Below are 17,851 nucleotides of genomic sequence, written 5' to 3' on the forward strand. Positions count from 1 at the left end.
CACAGGCCGCCTTAACTGTTTCGTTGCAGCAGAAATCATTTCTCTCAGGATTTAGATGGTGAGAAGTGAACTCATGTATCCTCTGACTTTCGCCCTGAGACTTGTTGTCATTTATTAAATCACCATGAGGCCTCCTTGACAACCCGTCAGCATCCTGGTTCTGCTTGCCTGCCCGATATGTGATGTCAAACGTAAAAGTGGACAGTGAAGCTAGCCAACGATAGCTAGTGGCATCTAGTTTAGCAGTGGTAAGTATATACCTCAGCGGATTATTGTCAGTGACAACTTGGAAGTAGTTACCATACAAGTAGTCGTGGAATTTTTCAGTGATAGCCCACTTTAAGGCTAAAAATTCCAACTTATGCGCTGGGTATCTTGCCTCACTGCGTGATAATCCTCTACTGGCATAGGCAATGACACGACTCTGTCCATCCTGTTCCTGATACAATGCCGCTCCAAGTCCAGTTGTACTGGCATCTGTGTGAAGGGTATATGGTAATTTAGGATTTGCAAATCCTAACACAGGGGACGATGTGAGCTTGTCTATGATGTTCTCGAAAGCCTGCTGACAAGCAGAGGTCCATCTTTCCGCAAAAGGCTCCTTGGGGTGAAAGTATTTGCCAGGTGGTTGGGTTGGCTTGTTTCTTCTTTGAGTTGGTGGATAACCAGCAGTCAGGTTGGTCAAAGGCTTTACAATCTTGGCATAATCTTGTACAAATCTCCGATAGTAACCAGAGAAACCCAGGAAGGATTTTAATTCTTTCAGGGTCTGAGGTCTTGGCCAGGTCTTGAGTGCTTTAACCTTTTCTGGATCCGTCTCAACTCCGTTCCTTGATACAATGTGCCCTAAGTAACGTACTGATGTTTGAAAGAAACAGCACTTTTCTGGTGATAGCTTAAGGCCACTATCTCTTAGTCGGTTCAAGACACTGATCAGTCGTTTTTCATGTTCTTCCAAAGACTTTGAGAAAACAATCAAGTCATCAAGGAAAACGAGCACTTCCCTCAGATGCATATCACCCATGCACTTCTCCATCAACCGCTGGAATGTGGAGGGTGCATTCGTTATCCCTTGTGGCATGCGGTTCCATTCCCAAAACCCTAGAGGGCAGACAAAGGCAGTTTTTTGTTTGTCACTTTCCTCCATCTCGATCTGATAGTATCCAGATTTTAGATCCATTACAGAAAACCATTGAGACCCACTGAGTGCAGAAAACGACTCCTCTAAATTAGGTAGAGCATATGCGTCCCTGATAGTTTGGAGGTTTAGCTTTCTGTAGTCTACACACAGTCTAATATCACCATTCTTCTTTTTGACGACTACAATTGGTGATGAAAAGGGGGACTCAGATTCCCTGATAACTCCAGCATCAAGAAGGGTTTTGAGATGGCGGCGCACTGCTTCGAAATCTTGTGGATGTATTGGACGAGGTCGCTGTTTGAATGGAGTTTCATCTTTCAGACGAATGTGATGTTTTACTTTTTTTGTGTGACCGAAGTCAAGGTCATGATGAGCGAAAACATCAGTGTAGTTATTTAGCTTCTCGATTATTCTTGTCTTCCACTCCTCAGAAAGTGGTGAATCGCCAAAGTCAAACTCCAGTTTTTTCTCTTGTCGACTAGAGGTGGTTGCATCTTGCTGATTATCAGAAAGAAATGATTCTTCATCTGGGTTAGTAGGTTTTTCAAAAGGATGAGTATCTTGCAAAATGTCTTGAACTACTGATAGCTCAGCAATGATACAGTTAGTTGGTAGTGTTATATCATGTTCTGTTTCATTTCTCAGTATTACAGGTACCTTGTAAGGATGTTGAGTTGGCATGGTGATAAGACAACAGTCTGTGAAGATTCCACCAGGTAAGGATGACATCGATGGAGGCTCCAACAACACAACTGACTCATTGGTAACGGTTCTTGCACCAGCAACTCCTTGTAGTATGACCTTCTCACCAGCAGGGATTGTGGCAGGTGTACTGCCTCTGATTTTTACTAGTCCAAGTCTACCACCGAAGCGTTGCTGGTATCGTAGCTGCAGGGTTCTGAGTACTTGGGCATAACCACAAAATGTTGTAGACCTGAGAGTGTTGTCATCACAGTACTCTTCATAAAGAGGGTCCAGAGTGTTCGTGCCAATGAGTACTGGTATACTGCTGTTTGAGCGAGTGTCTGGTACTATCAAAGCTAGAGTTTCTACTTCTGGTTCTGAAATGATAAACTCTTTAGGAAACTTCAGACTTATCGCCACATATCCAGCGTAAGGGACAGGTTCACCATTAGCTCCCTCAACCTCTAATATGTCACTCACAGGTTTGATTATGTACTCTGACAGATGGTCATTGTAGAACGACTGAGATATGGTGGTAACCTGCGAACCTGTATCGAGTAAGCAGTTGCACCCGACTCCACCAACTTCAACATTAGCTGTGCTCTTTCGTCCAACAAGTCCTTTTGGGACACTCCTGGCTTGTTTTACTTTCTGTTCTTTCAATATTGCTTTGGTCTTAATCTTTTGTTGAGGACTTTTCTGTTTTTCGGTTCCTGATCGTCCTTCCACAGGAACCGCTTCTAGTTTAAAGTGGAGGGGTTGCTTGATGCAGTCTTCTCATCCCAAGCCTGTTGCTTTTCTTTTAGCTCTTTTCTTTTAGCGTCAACCAGCACAGGATTAGCAGGGTTACTGCAGCTGCTAATTATGTGACCATCTTCCCCACATTTAAAACAGTACCACGGCCGTGGTCTCCTAGTGGTCACAAACTGAGCTGAGGACTGCTTCTGAGACACAGGTTGGCTCTCTTTTGGCTTAGCCCTCTGAGCATTAGGCACTTTATTTCTCACTGCTTTATCTCCCTTGGAAACTGTGAAAGCAGCAATCTGAGCTTGGAGGTCTGCTATCTGTTTTTGAATCTGTTTCATGGTCGAAGGTATACTGTTATCTTGGATTTTCATGTCATAATCAGGGATTCCATCGACACACACAGCTTGTGCATTAGACTGGGCTTTTGTTTTTGTGAATCCAAGGTGCTGCTTCATTCGAGTTGCCTTGGCGGCTCGCTTATCCTCTTCAGTTCGCAACAACATCAAAAACTCTGAGAAGGTGGGTGGTTTATTTTGTCTCTGTTCCAGCTGGAGAGTTGCGATCACTGTATTATCCCAACACCCTCTACAGAACTGTTTGAGAAGCTGTCTGTCTGCATCACTGGCACTTACAGCCCTCCTTTTCACAACGGCACTCAAGGATGACTGCAGTCTATGAAGGTAGGTAGATGGTTTCTCACCTGAATTCTGGTGAGTGTTAAGAAATTTTGCAAATAACTCATCACCATCCTCTACAGTTGCATATGCAGAATCAAGCAAACTCAGGTAATCTTGTGGAGTAGCATGACAATCTAAAGGCTTCACTACATTAGCAGCAGGGGGTAAAAGGCTATCAACAATTCTTCTCACCAACTGTGTATGAGAAACAGTGGGATCAGTCAAGTAGAAATCAACACTGGTTCGCCAGGTTTCATAATCCACCTCATAGTTCGGGCAAGGGACTTTTCCTGAGAAAATCCTAAATTTTGCAGGTGAGTGCAATTGAGATGAAATTTCTGCACTTTTCACAATGTGTTCCACCACTACCCGCTGAACTTCAGGTGTGCGAAGGTGATCAGGAGATAAGGTAAAGTTAGGCATGGGATCCCTCATAACAGATGGAGTGAATGTTGCTGCTGGTTCAATGTAAGACTGTCTTTCACCAGCAGTTTGACTTAATTCACCAGTGTAGTGAGGGTTAAATGGAGTTTCAGTGGAGTTATGTTGTTGTCCCAGTTGAGCTGGTGTGGGTCTGGGCTGAGCTTGAGTCGTAGGTAAGATGGGCTCTATCCTTTCACTCACTGACGGAGTTGGCTCATGAACTGTCTCTACTTCTTCCACTGGGGCCTGTGCTCCAATAGTTTCTGTAATCCTTGTCAACTCCCCTCGCAACATGTCCTCAAATGACACACCACTTAATCTGGCTATGTTTCTAAGTCCAGACAGAAAAGTGTGAGTGACTTCAGTGCCTAGTTTGCTGCTGTGAACACTAGCTAGTGTTTTTACATGGTGTATGACATTGGAGTCCTCAGAACTGGGTCTATCTAGCGGCAATATAGTTTCAAGTGACTGCAGTGTTGCCCCTGATTTAAACTCAATGATGGCTTGTTTGTGATATTCAGACTCAGGATTCTCAATCTTAAAGGTTCTACTGATTGACCCCCATTGCTTCAAGTAATCGAAAATCTCCTCATCTACAGGGGTATAGGATAACCCACTTACTATGACTGAATTTGGTACTTTGATATTTTCGTTCTCAACAATCTCCATTTTACAGGTGTAACACTCAACCCTGAAATTTTCAAACTTTTAACAAAAAAAAAAAAATGCAAATCAAAGTGTTATTCTAACTAGCTTTCCTGAATGGCAACAGTCTACTCACAAAGCTCCTTGGCTGGCTCGCCAAGTTTATGTAACCGTGATACACACTAAATGTAAGCTTACGCTGGGTTAGGTTCGGAAGGAGCTAAGTGATATAAACTGTACCCATAAAAGGAAATATCAGACCAGGTAAGTAGTAACCAGTAACTTTTACTCACATTAATTTTGCAAATAGCAGTTGAAACACAATTGCATAACATTTATATGGAAAAAATAAAAAAAATAAAATGGGCCCTTTAAAATAAATGAGTCTCTGATTTTGTCCTTTTGTAGTTGTTAAAGTCTGTTTTGTGATCACTTTCTGTATTAATCAATCCTGTCAATAGTTCGATGTCAAAAGTGTGTGTCACCAGTTCTGTGACAGTTCCTCCTTTTAAAAGGAAGTTTGCACTTGGATGAAAGTGGGTACCAGCTCAGGCGACTGATACTTTCCTACCACCAGGGGAAACGTTCGATGAGTTGGTCTGCATCTCTTCACGATCACACTGGGAGGCTCGCCATCGATAGAGAAGTAGTTTTCACTCTGTTCATAAGACCTGACCGAGACAAATACTGGTGAAAAACGGAGTTTTCAAAACTCTCGTTTGCTCCTCCTTATTCTGTCTTCTGTGTTGGTTCTTTAGCTTGCTAATACACTCACTTTTATCACTCTGTTAACTTTATATATGTCAATTTCCTCTCGTTTCCCATCGCCATCAATCGTGTTCGTCTTCTCTCTTTCTCTCACATACTCGCGCGCATGGTTGAATCACGCAATTTGCCTCGTGTCCTGTCAATCATGTTCAGCTAGGGGAGGACTATCACTCCTGATTGGCTGATTTCTTCCTAAGGGATATTACACTATTTGGCTGTTTTTTTTTTTAAAGGGATATTAATCTATTTTGGCAGATTTTTTTTCTAAAGAGATATTACACTATTTTAATACAATTTTAAAGTAATTTTAACCCTGTATTGCCACTGGGTTACACCATACATAAAAAGTGCAGGCCTGTGCATATTCAATCATTGTCATGCCATAGTTTACAACAGGAGCTACTGACAGAGTATACTGTAATATTGAGGACATGGCTAAACAGTGAAACATCTTGTTTGTGAACCAAGGACTTGTCCTTTGCTGTTTGTTTGAATTGTTCTGAAAAATGCATCTTTAAAATGTTAAAGAGGATTCAAGAAATATACCAATGCAACTGTGAAAACTGTAATAGATTCTAGAGTCAGTGGGTGTTGCTTACAATATTGATTTTTTTTGTCAGGTGTAAAAACTTTGTTTTTTTCTTTTGTTCAAGGTGATGTGAAGGATTTAGAAACCAGTAACCACAAAGGTTCCTCATATGAGACTAATCAATCGGCTATCAGCAAAGCTTCTGCTACTCAATTTGAAAGTTTTTTGGTAGCTACTCTATGTTTATTAGTCACAGGAGTTCTCTTTTCATCAATAATGTGGGAGTGACCAGCTCTCTCCAGTCCCAGCAGAGGGAGACTTCTAAGCACTGAAATGATCAGTGAAAGATTAATTGGACAGGACAGAGCCATCTCTGCAAGGCTTGATTCTCCTTAATTATTCACCCTGGCCGCTGGGATCTGCTGTTAATGTATCATTACAAACACCTACAGATGCTAAACTGAGATTTGCAACACGAACAAAACAGCAGGCAAGGAAAAATAACTATGAATCTCTCATTATAACGATAAAATATTGGTTTCACTTTATAAACCTTGCCTTGAATTATTAATACTGTCTTCTATGTTTTGCCAAGTAAAAAGCCGTTTACTTTATACTGGTGAAACAAAGCAAATCCACTGAGACCTGAGTAGGGTTAATCTGAAGACCGTTTTCCTTGCCAGCCACTGTTTTATGATCAAACAACAACCTTGTAAGGTGGAAGGACATCAAACTGCTTGATGTTCAAAGTTTTTAAATCTTGTTTAGGGCTCTAGCGTGACCCTTTGGGCGTTGAAACCGATGACATGGCTCTATGTCGAGCACACCCCTCTGAGAGATTCTTACATGTGCAATATCTCAATTTCACTCTCTCCAGGTCAGTGATGCTCAGCCAGGCGAAGCGCGGCGATCAATGGAGGCAGAGAAGCTCAAATTGCCGGCAGTGTAAACCGACCCCAAGATTTATTTGCTTAATTAGTTGGATCCTCAAATGTACAAGCGCAATAAAAATGCCAAGGCTCCTTATTCTCCCTCTCCCTCTTTTTCCCCCTTCTTGTTTTCTTTCACACTCAAGCACACACTTTCTGCACAACTAGATTATGAGATAGAGCACGAAAAAGATGTTAGTATGTATGAATATATCCTGTAGATAAAATATAATAATTAAAAAATAATTACAATAAAATATGAATTTTAACAGGATATATTCATAGTATGTATGAATATATCCTGTAAATAAAATGTAATAATTTATTTAAAAATAGCTCAAATAAATTATTGATTAAAAATAAATAAATTCAATTACATTGTTAAAATGGGGATATATATATCTATATATCTATATATCTATATCTATATATATGTGTGTGTGTGTGTGCCTGAAAAAAAAAAACTGAATTTGATTTACTGAATTCCATCATTCATTTTAATTTGGTTTAGTTTTACTGTTATTGCTATTTGTTGATGCCATTTGATGAATAGGGAGAAAGACATAACGATTGTTAGACAGATAAAATGACAGAAAGATCAACTGGTGGATATAGAATTATTGACTGATATACTGTAGAACAACAGATAGAACAACAAAGATGATGGATGGATGGATGGATGGATGGGTAGATATTAAATGGGACAGAGGCCTTGGGCTGCTACATGAAGAGGTCACTGTCCCAGAAACAGAAGCAGCGTTAGGAACTGTTGTGTCTCTGCACCTTGATTCACTCTGAAGTGTTATTCTGTATGATTCGTCTCAGCTGATGCTGATTAGACCCAAGTAGCTGTTGCATAACCTGCATGGAAGGAAACACACTGCTCTGCTCATGTCCTGTCGTTAAGGCTCAGTGTGGCAAAACAAATGAACGCCCACAGAAGCAGCATTAGAAGCTGTCTAGAGCGAAACAAGACCACTGCTGTAGAACTGTAGCAGGATGTTACGCTGATGAAACTCGAATGGCTAAGCAGCACTGTGCCCCAGGGAGTGGTTAAAAAAGAACAAGCTGGATTAGTCTGGGTTGGTCTTAATCACTGGGAAAAGTGTCAAAGTGCCTACTGAGAGCACTTGTTCTGGGGACTGTATAGTACAATTGGACAGAACATTTCTGACAAGGTCAGTTTATGGGCAGTGGTCAAATTACGCTAAAGCTTGCCTATGGGGGAAGGGGTGATATTTCAAACCAAGTAAGAGGATCTAAAGAAAAAAAAAAAAAAGATGACAACACCAGGGTAGCATGTACATTTATTTATTTATTTTTCTCAAAGGAGGTCATATTCACAAACTAATGTTTTCCTATATCAAATTCTAAAGCACTATAAATTATTTCATTTTTAAATTAGCAGGGAGTCACTTTTGAAAGAATCAGTGGTTTAAACGAATCTACTGAATTAATGATTTCAATTACTCACTCATAAAGGCAGTCATCACTGCCACCTACAGTAAAGTGCAAAAGATGTTCACATGTTTAAAAGTCAACAGGTCCAGTTTAAAATAACTTTTCTATTTGAATATATTTTACAATTGTATTTATTCCTGTGATGCCAAGCTGGTTGTCAGCAGCCATTACTAAAGTCTCCAGTCATGTGATTCCCTCAGAAATCTAATTTCTAATATGTGCGGTTTCATATTTTTGTGGGAACTGTGAAACTTTTTCAGCATTGTTTGATGAATAGAAAGTTCAAAAACAACAGCATTTATTTGAAATATACATTTTTGTAACAATGTAGAAGACTTCACTGTCACTTTTGATCAATTTAATTGATCCTTGCTGAATAAAAGCAACATATATAGAAAAACCTTCTGACCCAAGACTTTTGAAAGGTAGTGGATATATCATATCTGCTCCTGCCAAGAGCATCAGTGACAGGACAGATTATGAAGACAGCAGACTGCTGATGGGTTAACAGACTCTCTTCCAGCCTGAGGCTTCCATGTGAGCAGGTCAAATGAAGAAGCAATACAGTAAGTGTGTCCCCGAGAGACCAGCACCACTTTTCTCCCATTGCCACACTCCTAGCACAGTCACTGAGCCTGACAGCTGCTATTGATGTCAATTATGATAATTAATTAAATGCTTCCTGGGGAACAGACGGCAGTATTCAGCACTTCTCTCTCGTCTCTCATCCTCACTCTCGAAAGTCATTTCAACAGTCCTTTCTCAACGCACAAGCCATAAATTGTGCCAGTTCTCAGATTTTTTTCATCAGTTCACAGATGGCATGCCGTCAAGCTATATGTTCTATACCTACTCATTTCTGTTGCGCATAGATGATCTGAAATAGTGAATTATTAAGAGTCAAGTCGTAACTTAAGGTTGCCTCCTTTCATGAATGTGTCAAAATATTTCAGTTAGGCTTTTAAATTATTGACTGTTGTTTGGTATGCGCTTTGAAGAGTTAACGGCACATCAAGTGATTTAATCATTTTGCATGCTGACTTTCAAGTGTTTCCCCTGGCACAAACCCAAATATAAGCGTGAAGTATAATTAAACAAACTAAATTCATCAAGATGTCTTTTTTTTTGACACGCATGGTTCCATTTTTAGTGAGAGCATAGCAAATGCATTCAGCGTGATAGATGCTGAATGCCATCTTGTTGCCGCAGATTGTCCCATTAAATTACATTCATAACAACTCTTTGTATATTTTTCCAGAGGGCTCAGAGACAATGTGTCCTATTATTCTATTATTGAGTTTGCTGCGCTGTAAATAGTATGTGATGTCAAAACAGTAAATCAAAACATGCTGGTGGCTGCATCAAGGGGAAAAAAAACCAACAAAACACACTTCATAGCCTTTTCTAACTAATGAGTTTAGCTATATTAGTAATTTCTGCAAAGACAAAATTAATGCTTCACAGTACAGTGCTATTTCAGAGAATTATGTGCCTCAGACTTTCTTGCAGCAGTTTCTGAAAGGTACCAGGTGTTCCAGATTAACAATGACATATGTGCACAAAGCGAGGTCCATGAAATAGAAATGGTTTAGTGAGTCTGGTGTGGAAAAACTTGACTGACCTGCACGGAGCCCAGACCTGAACATTCAATGATCTGAGACATCGACTGTGAGCCCAAAATCAGTGCTTGGCCTCATTGATGCTCTTGTGTCTGAACAGAAGCAAATCCCTGCAGTCATGTTCCAACATCTAGTACTGCAGAAAGCCTTACAAAATGAGAGCAAGCTGGAAAAGATTAATGCCTATGGATCTGAAAATCAAGCGTAAGCATTAGTTCTGGCAGGTCAGTTGATTAATTAAGTGTATAAATTATTTTATTTATACTGTCATTATAATTTACTTAGAAATTATTTAGAAAATAATAATACTTTTTTAGTTATATATTTTTTAGTTTATCTATGCATTCTTTCATTATTATAATTTATTTTGATTTTTTTAAATTACATTACATTTTAGTTAGAAAATATACAAAATTCATTTATGCATGTGTTTTTTTACTTAAAAGTACATTTTGTAAAGATGTATTCAGGCAAACTGGGACACACCATTGAGATGACTGGGAAAAAAAATGTCCCAATTAACCTGAATTCACCATGCTATATATATTTTTTGCACTTAAATTTAACAGAATCATGGCTACACACAGCCACTTGACTTCCTGAAAGTCCTGGCCTTATGCTGGGACTGATAGATGGTTCCCACAAGGTCCACATTGTCCTCATTGTGACGACATCTGTTCCACTCGTTGACTACTGTTATTGATTTAATATTTCTCTGCCCGCCAGCCGGGCTCCGCAATGCACCTGCCACCATCAATTCCTTAATGAAATTACCTGTGTATTAGTAATGGCTGGTATGACCCCATCAGTCCCATCATTCTTGCTAAATGAATAAATGTAAAATCCCTAGCAAACCTTTAATCCTGCTTGTCTGGCTCCAAAGATAAAGAAAAATTCCTACCAGGACTGAAGCTTATGAGACAACATACTATTTTAAATGGGCTTTGATTGCCTTTAAGTAGACAATGTAAATGTTTTCAACCTTTTGCAGACCTTAGGTTTAGAATCCAAAGACTTCTCCATCCTTCAATGTCTCAATACGCAGCTCGGTGCCATTTCAAATGCAACAATGTCTTGCTGACATGTTACATTAATGGGCCTTTTGAACCTGACAGCAGTGTCAGGTTGCTTTAAGAACTTCCGTTCTGCAAAAGCATCTGTTCTGACAGCTTTAATTGAATTTTCACCCTGGTTGTCAGTTATACAAGACGACATTGTTAAAATGTCCCACACAGACTCAGTTTAGATGCATTCATCAACACCAAAACTAATCGATTATGTCTTAATGATGGTTGGACAATATTGAATGAGAAAATGAACACGTTCATTATAAAGCCAGAAAAGGATTATACCACCCTTCTAAATTATGCCGGTTATAACTTCCACATCTTCTACAACTTCCACATATTGGGTTATTAAGCCCTGAGCAACAGCCATATGTGGACAGATTGTCTCGTTCTGCAAGATTAATTCACATCAATACTAATTAATCCTGATCGATGCAGCATTATTTTGCTGGCTTCCTGATGTGGTCTAAAGGTGAGGACATTAATAGACTGCTGTGTTGGCAAAGCTCAATACGCCAAGAGTCTTTTATGGTTTGCAGATTCAGTTCCTCTTGGCTATTTGTCAACAGAGGACGTTGATGAGGACTTGTTAATACAATGATAAACATCTTCTCTTTATTGCTGTGCAGAACAGTTTGAATGTTGTGCATCATATGAAACAGAAAGAGCAAACAATATTGCTTTATACTGTATATTTCACATACAATGTTGTTTTGAAGGGAGATAACACATTTGGAAGATGGTATTACTTATGGTATCACAAATGACTTGATGGCGTGTCTTTTCTGGAGTGTGCTTTATTCCTCCCGTCACAATACACGTGCAAGTGCACACAAACAAGTATGTATGTATATACTGAGAGAGAGAGAGAATGTGGTGTCTCTCTCTAAAGTGTCTCTTCAATCTTCCCTAGACAAAAATGGGGGGAGGGTGGATTTCATGCATTTTGCAAGTTTATTAATGTTTAGAAAGTGAATGCTCTTTGAATTCATATAAATGGACATATGGACTTCTGTGGCTTATGTGCAATTCACTGAACTGAATTTACTGTCAATACAGCCAAACCTTCAAAAGACACACAGCCATTAAGTGGCTAATGAAGGAAAGCAGTTTTTAGCTGACAGTGTGTGGCATTCAGCTGAAGAACATTCTTTGTGTTTTTGTTAGCTATTACATTTAAATTAAAATGGATACACTTGCAAAATGTAGGCTAATGACAAGCTGCGACTCGAAATACATTATAGATGTTTGAGGTAATGAAAGAAAACATACTTACAAAAGCTAAAGTAGTCAGGAATTAATAGGCATTTGTGCCTGACTTCTTTTGTGAAGCATTTCAAGGACAAAACTCAAGAACAAATCACAGAATTGTCACAGAACACTTTCAGACAGAGATAAACAGGAACAAAAATAAATCAACTAGCATGACAGCATACTTCTGGAGACACGCCTTGTGATTTTAATATATGATTTTCTCAATTTACTAAAAAGGTTTCTAATACAAGTGAATGAAGATAATTTATCAAAATTGCTTTCAGCATTGAGACTCATTAAACTTCCAGTGATTGATGTAAATTGCAATGCTGTATGCACATAAAATTGCTAGTGTTGCCTCTGGTATTTTTTCCATATAACCCATATTTTGTGCATTCTTTCTGAACAAAGTTGATGTACAAAGATTTTTCTCCATTCTTTATAGGGATGCATCGATCCGATACTCAATATCAATTCCACTTGGAGTTATATTAAAGGGATCATATGACGTTGCTAAAAAAAATTTTTGTGTATTGAAGTGAAGTGAAGTGACATTCAGCCAAGTATGGTGACCCATACTCAGAATTTGTGCTCTGCATTGCTCTGCATTTAACCCAGTGAACGAACACACACACACACACACACAGGGCAGCCATTTATGCTGCAGCACTCGGAGAGCAGTTGGGGGTTCGATGCCTTGCTCAGGGGCATCTAAGTCGTGGTATTGAAGGTGGAGAGAGAGCTGATCATGCACTCCCCCCACCCACAATTCCGTCCGGCCTGAGACTAGAACCCACAACCCTTCGATTGGGAGTCTGACTCTCTAACCATTAGGCCACGACTTCCCCATGCAACGTGTTCATGTGGTTTAAGGTGAAAAAAAAATATTTTCCAAATAATTTACATTATTGTTGCTCTTCTATGCCTGCCTTTTCTGAAACACTTTGATTTTTACAAAGCTCATCGCTCTGAAAAGCAAAGTGTAAGCTAATTGACCAGCTATCCAGTGCTTTGTGATTGGCTAAATACCTCAAGCGTCACATGTTAAGTGAGCCTTAACCACTCCAATGCGTAGAATAATATTAATTATTATTATTATTAATTAAATAATAACAAACATCTACATTCACTAGATTATCCCATATCCACTGTAGCTCCCATGACCTAATCTCCCAGAATGCATTGCGGCTGTGACGACACATTCCCATTCTCTTTCATATGCTTTCATATTATACTTTTTCACAATGAACGATTATCAGTAGTTTTTTTATCTGTTCAATTTATCACATTGCTGCCTTCATTACTGAGCTATGCATTTAAAATAAATATATTTTAATCGATAGATAGATTATTTTTCTTGAATGTATTTTACAATAATACAAAGAGCAATGTGTAACATTTTACCGGATTTAGTCCTACACTTATTAACTTTTATTTGTTCCCCACTACATAATGTTGTTCCACTAAATGTTTAATTTAATGTTTTTATAAAATTTTGCACCCATCATTTTTCTAGAATAACTTTTTTTTTTTGCTGAATTATCCACTAACCTAGTATATAATCAAAGATTACGATTATATATTTTTTCATTTGTTATTTTTCATTAAAATGAAATTGTCTTTATATAGCAGATTGTGTTTAACACACACAAGAGTGATGATCAGGTCATCACTCGGATTGGATTGGAATTCCTAATTCTTTCTGTATTGCTGACAGCTAACAAGCTAGTTTAAATTATCGTTAGCTTGTAGCTTTGCAAAACTTCCCCAATGCTAAAGCTTTAGTGTTTATCTTAATTCCCCATATCACTTATTCTTTTGGGACTAGATGATTGATTGCCTCCATTAACTTCCATAAGATTTTGTTTTCTTTCTCTTTTTTGGCTTACGGCTCTTGCATATGCTCCACAATTGAATCTTGTGTATAGTTTTCCTCTCAGCATCTTGTCTTGTCCTGTACAATGGAGAGAAGCGTGTCTCCTCCATCTGCTTGGCTGCGTCGTGTTATCACTGCCAACACTAAAGCTGGAAGAAACCAGCACACGATAAGATCTGCTGCCTTTGTTGTAGTTTCAAGCAGACACAGGCGATATGGTCTACATGTCTACCAAGATTCTCATGCTAACAATATTTTCATAAGGCACAGGCTTGAGATAAAGTCTGTGAAAATACCACTACACTGAAGATAGGTAAAACTGTCAGAATAAAGTATAATACTTTTTGATGAAAGAATAGTCTTTTGGATAAAACAGAAACATGCTTTTCGTGCTACCTTCTTTTGTTGCTGCATATTAGATTTTTGCTGACTGTTGCAAAGTAACTACAGAAAAACTGAACATGATAACCAAGAGGGCTGATAGAGGGCAATAATCAACACATACTTTTCTGTCTCAAACTCTGTAATTAATTATATATATATATATAAAAAAAACTTATATGCAACACTGGGAGCCAGGCACTGATTCGAATTAATTTAGTCAGAGACACATTTAGTTAAATTCTGCTTTTCCTCACTTTGCTTTTGATTCTGTAGCTAATACATTAGGAATAAAAATAGTTATGAATGGCATAAATGAACTAAATAGAGTTTTTAGTTGTAATGTAAGTGCACCAAATGTACCAGTTAAAGTTTAATTCTGACAACTTGATTGAGATAATTTTTGTGACAGTAAATTACTGTTTCTGACTGTAAAAAACACATTATTTCATCTGATCTGTTTTATATTTAAAAAGAAAAGATTGCCTGAAGTAGCTTGATTAAATTAGTTTAGATTAGTTTTTGCTAGTTGCTTATATTCTTTAAAAAAAACAGATTTATTGTATTATTAAACTACAAAAAATTACAATATAACCAGGAAAGCTAGTAGTTTTCCTAAACCTTTTACACATTAATGGAAGGAAGAATGTGTTGACACATCAAGGAAGGCACAGTTTTAAGAAGGTAAAGGAAAACCACTATGCCATCTGACAGCAGGCTTAATAAATGTCTTTTCTCTTCGCATTTGGGATTTCCAAGAGAACAATCTCCAGTAATTAAATCTGGATTTAAATATCGTGCAGGCTGGAATAAACTCATAACTGAGCAGCAGATGTAGAAGTGCACAGATTCACATTGACAGCTTTGCCCAAGGGGCTGCACATAGGCAATCGAGTGGGAGAGTGTTGCACTTCGTGATGCTGTGTTTGTTTAACACCTTTGGGAAATATCAAGCATGGTCTCGGTTCTACACACTGTCTCAGCCACTTCAAAGAGTAAATACAGTAAAGAGGGGGGCGTGAGGAAGAAACAAACATGAAGTTTGGTTTCCTCTCATATCTTTTAAAAAGTCAATGAAATTTGACTTCTTGTTGACAAGAGAGCTTAACGCCCCTACATGAGCATTAAAAAGCAGCTGTTGCCTTTGAAGATAAACATTTATGCTAATACAGTATATGGTTTTATATCAAAAACATGCCTCATACATTTTAAGAGATGTCTAACGTAGCATTTCGCTTATAGGAACAAGAAAAAAGTACGTACTTTATAGAATTAAGTCTTTGTCAAATGATATGTACTGTATAGATATAGATAAAATAGCATTTTACTAGTTCATTTTTAATTATTATTACACTCATGTAGCTTTTATAATCTATTATGATCTGGATTAATAAATTATCTGGTCAAAGAGTAGGATAATTTAAAATGAATTAAAGATGACCAAAGTGGTAAAACTGTGACAGTTAAAGAAACCATATACAGTTTCACTTATACTTTGATTACTACAAAGCCACATTTATCTACCAAATTTACACAGCTTACAGGCTGTACAGTGGTACATATCAGTGGTTCAAGTCTGCCTGTAATGCTCCATGACCATCTAACTCCACTGTTTACAATAAAAAAAAAAAATGCATGAACAGTAATCTTTGAGTAATGCAACAGTCTAGCCTATGAGTAAATGATGGCAGTATTTTCATTTTTGGGTAGACTTTCATTTGAAATTTTTTATTCACTTCTGAATAATTCCTCATACTCACAATTGTGAGTAATCTGTAATTGATTCCCAACAAAATAATTCAAACACTCAAACATTTTTACATGATGATTCAAATGAACAGGATTCAAATGATAGACACTCCTTAGATTTATTTAAAATTTGTATTTAAGTATTTTAAAGCACCTAAATCTAAATATGCAGAATAAAAGAAGAAATTAAAAACAACTGAAAAGAGAAAAAATGGTTTACTTCGAATACGAAAACATGCAGAGAACAAGTGAAAGTGTGAGTTCATCTTGTATGTAAGGACCAAAAAGGTCAGGATGTTCAAACTGAGACTTTTTTCTCATATCAGTTCATTAATGAACTACATGACATAGCTACATGCATGAGAAGATACATTATAACATTACATACTGTAAATGGCAAGAAATACGTTACTGAGGAGTCATCCTAATCCCTTTCTTATCTAGTGTTCCTGACACCCTTGATAACTTAAAACCCTACAGCACCTCTGTGCCATAACAAGAGAACCGGAGTGCCAACTCTTAAACCCAGAGACAGTTTGGCCCCCCTTGATTTGCCAGAGTAATTGGTAACTGGAACATTAACCCTAAAGGGATAAAGTGCAGATCTGTGAGGCTATTAGCAAAGCCCTTTCATAAGACTTTTGGTCTGTTAAGGTTCATATCAAATGCATGATAATTAGGCAGCTCCTTTTCTTTTTTCTCTTTTTGTGACAAGACCCCAAAGCCACATGTCTCCTTTCTAAAAATAAAAAATAAAAAGACAATTTAAAGTCAAACTCTCTGGCAGAGTGATATAAAACCCTTGAAATGAAATCAATAGCTTTCTACTTGCATCACAAAACCCATACTTCAATGAACTGCAGGCCAAATAACCATTCAAACATATCCTTCATCATGAAAGGACAATACACTGGCAGTGAAAGGTAATGATGCCAACAAAATGCCATTTTACAATACAACCTGCCAATACTATCCATCTGATTCACTCTAGACCAGATCTCTTATTCTTTGTCTTTGCTCACTGATAAACAACAAAATCAATAACTCACACTTAACATGTTGCGAAACTGACACATCAAATACAGCATGTTTCCATGGGCTTTTTGTTTGTTTTAGCAGAGAGCTCAAAGTGTCAGAGAGATAAAGTAACTTTTGCGGTTCACCATTATTAGTCATTTTATGGCATTTCAATGCAGAATATTTGTCTGTAAAAGGATTGCTTAATGGAAACAAATTACAGCGCTTCTCTTTTCGTCGATTCACATTATGGACTCACCTGGGAATGTAGCAGATGTTCAGATGGGTTTTATTCTGCCATAATAACAGGAAAGGATGTACATGTGGGTAGAAAGTGAAAAAATAAAACATATCACTCTCTACCCATTGTGCAATTGCAATTGTTTTTTTTACATATAATACGAGCAATGCATTATATTATTAGTTTTAAAAGAACATTTGTTCACCTTCATTTTGAACAGAATATGTATTCCAGAAAGAAGGGTTTTAAATGAAACTAATTAAACTGTTAATTTGGAGCTCTTAGTGTTTCAAAAAAAAAAAAAAAAATATAATAATAATAATAATAATAATAATAATAAATATATATATATATATATATATATATATATATATATATATATATATATATATATATATATATATATATATATATATATATATATATTTTTTTTTTTTTTTTTTTTTTTATGTTTCTTCATGTTGTGCATCTACTCAACACAACAATAACATCTAATGCAAGCTTAAACAAGAAAAACATCTCTCCTATCATAAGCATAAAACCATTTAACCACACAGCTGAGAGCGTCACCAGTCCTCAGCAAAGAAAAATAAATGTTATTGGGCTTTGATGCTTAAGTAGTCAAGGGTTTTTGCACAGCCGA

This window comes from Carassius auratus, chromosome 16, assembly GCF_003368295.1.
Source record: "Carassius auratus strain Wakin chromosome 16, ASM336829v1, whole genome shotgun sequence".
Lineage (NCBI taxonomy): Eukaryota > Metazoa > Chordata > Actinopteri > Cypriniformes > Cyprinidae > Carassius > Carassius auratus.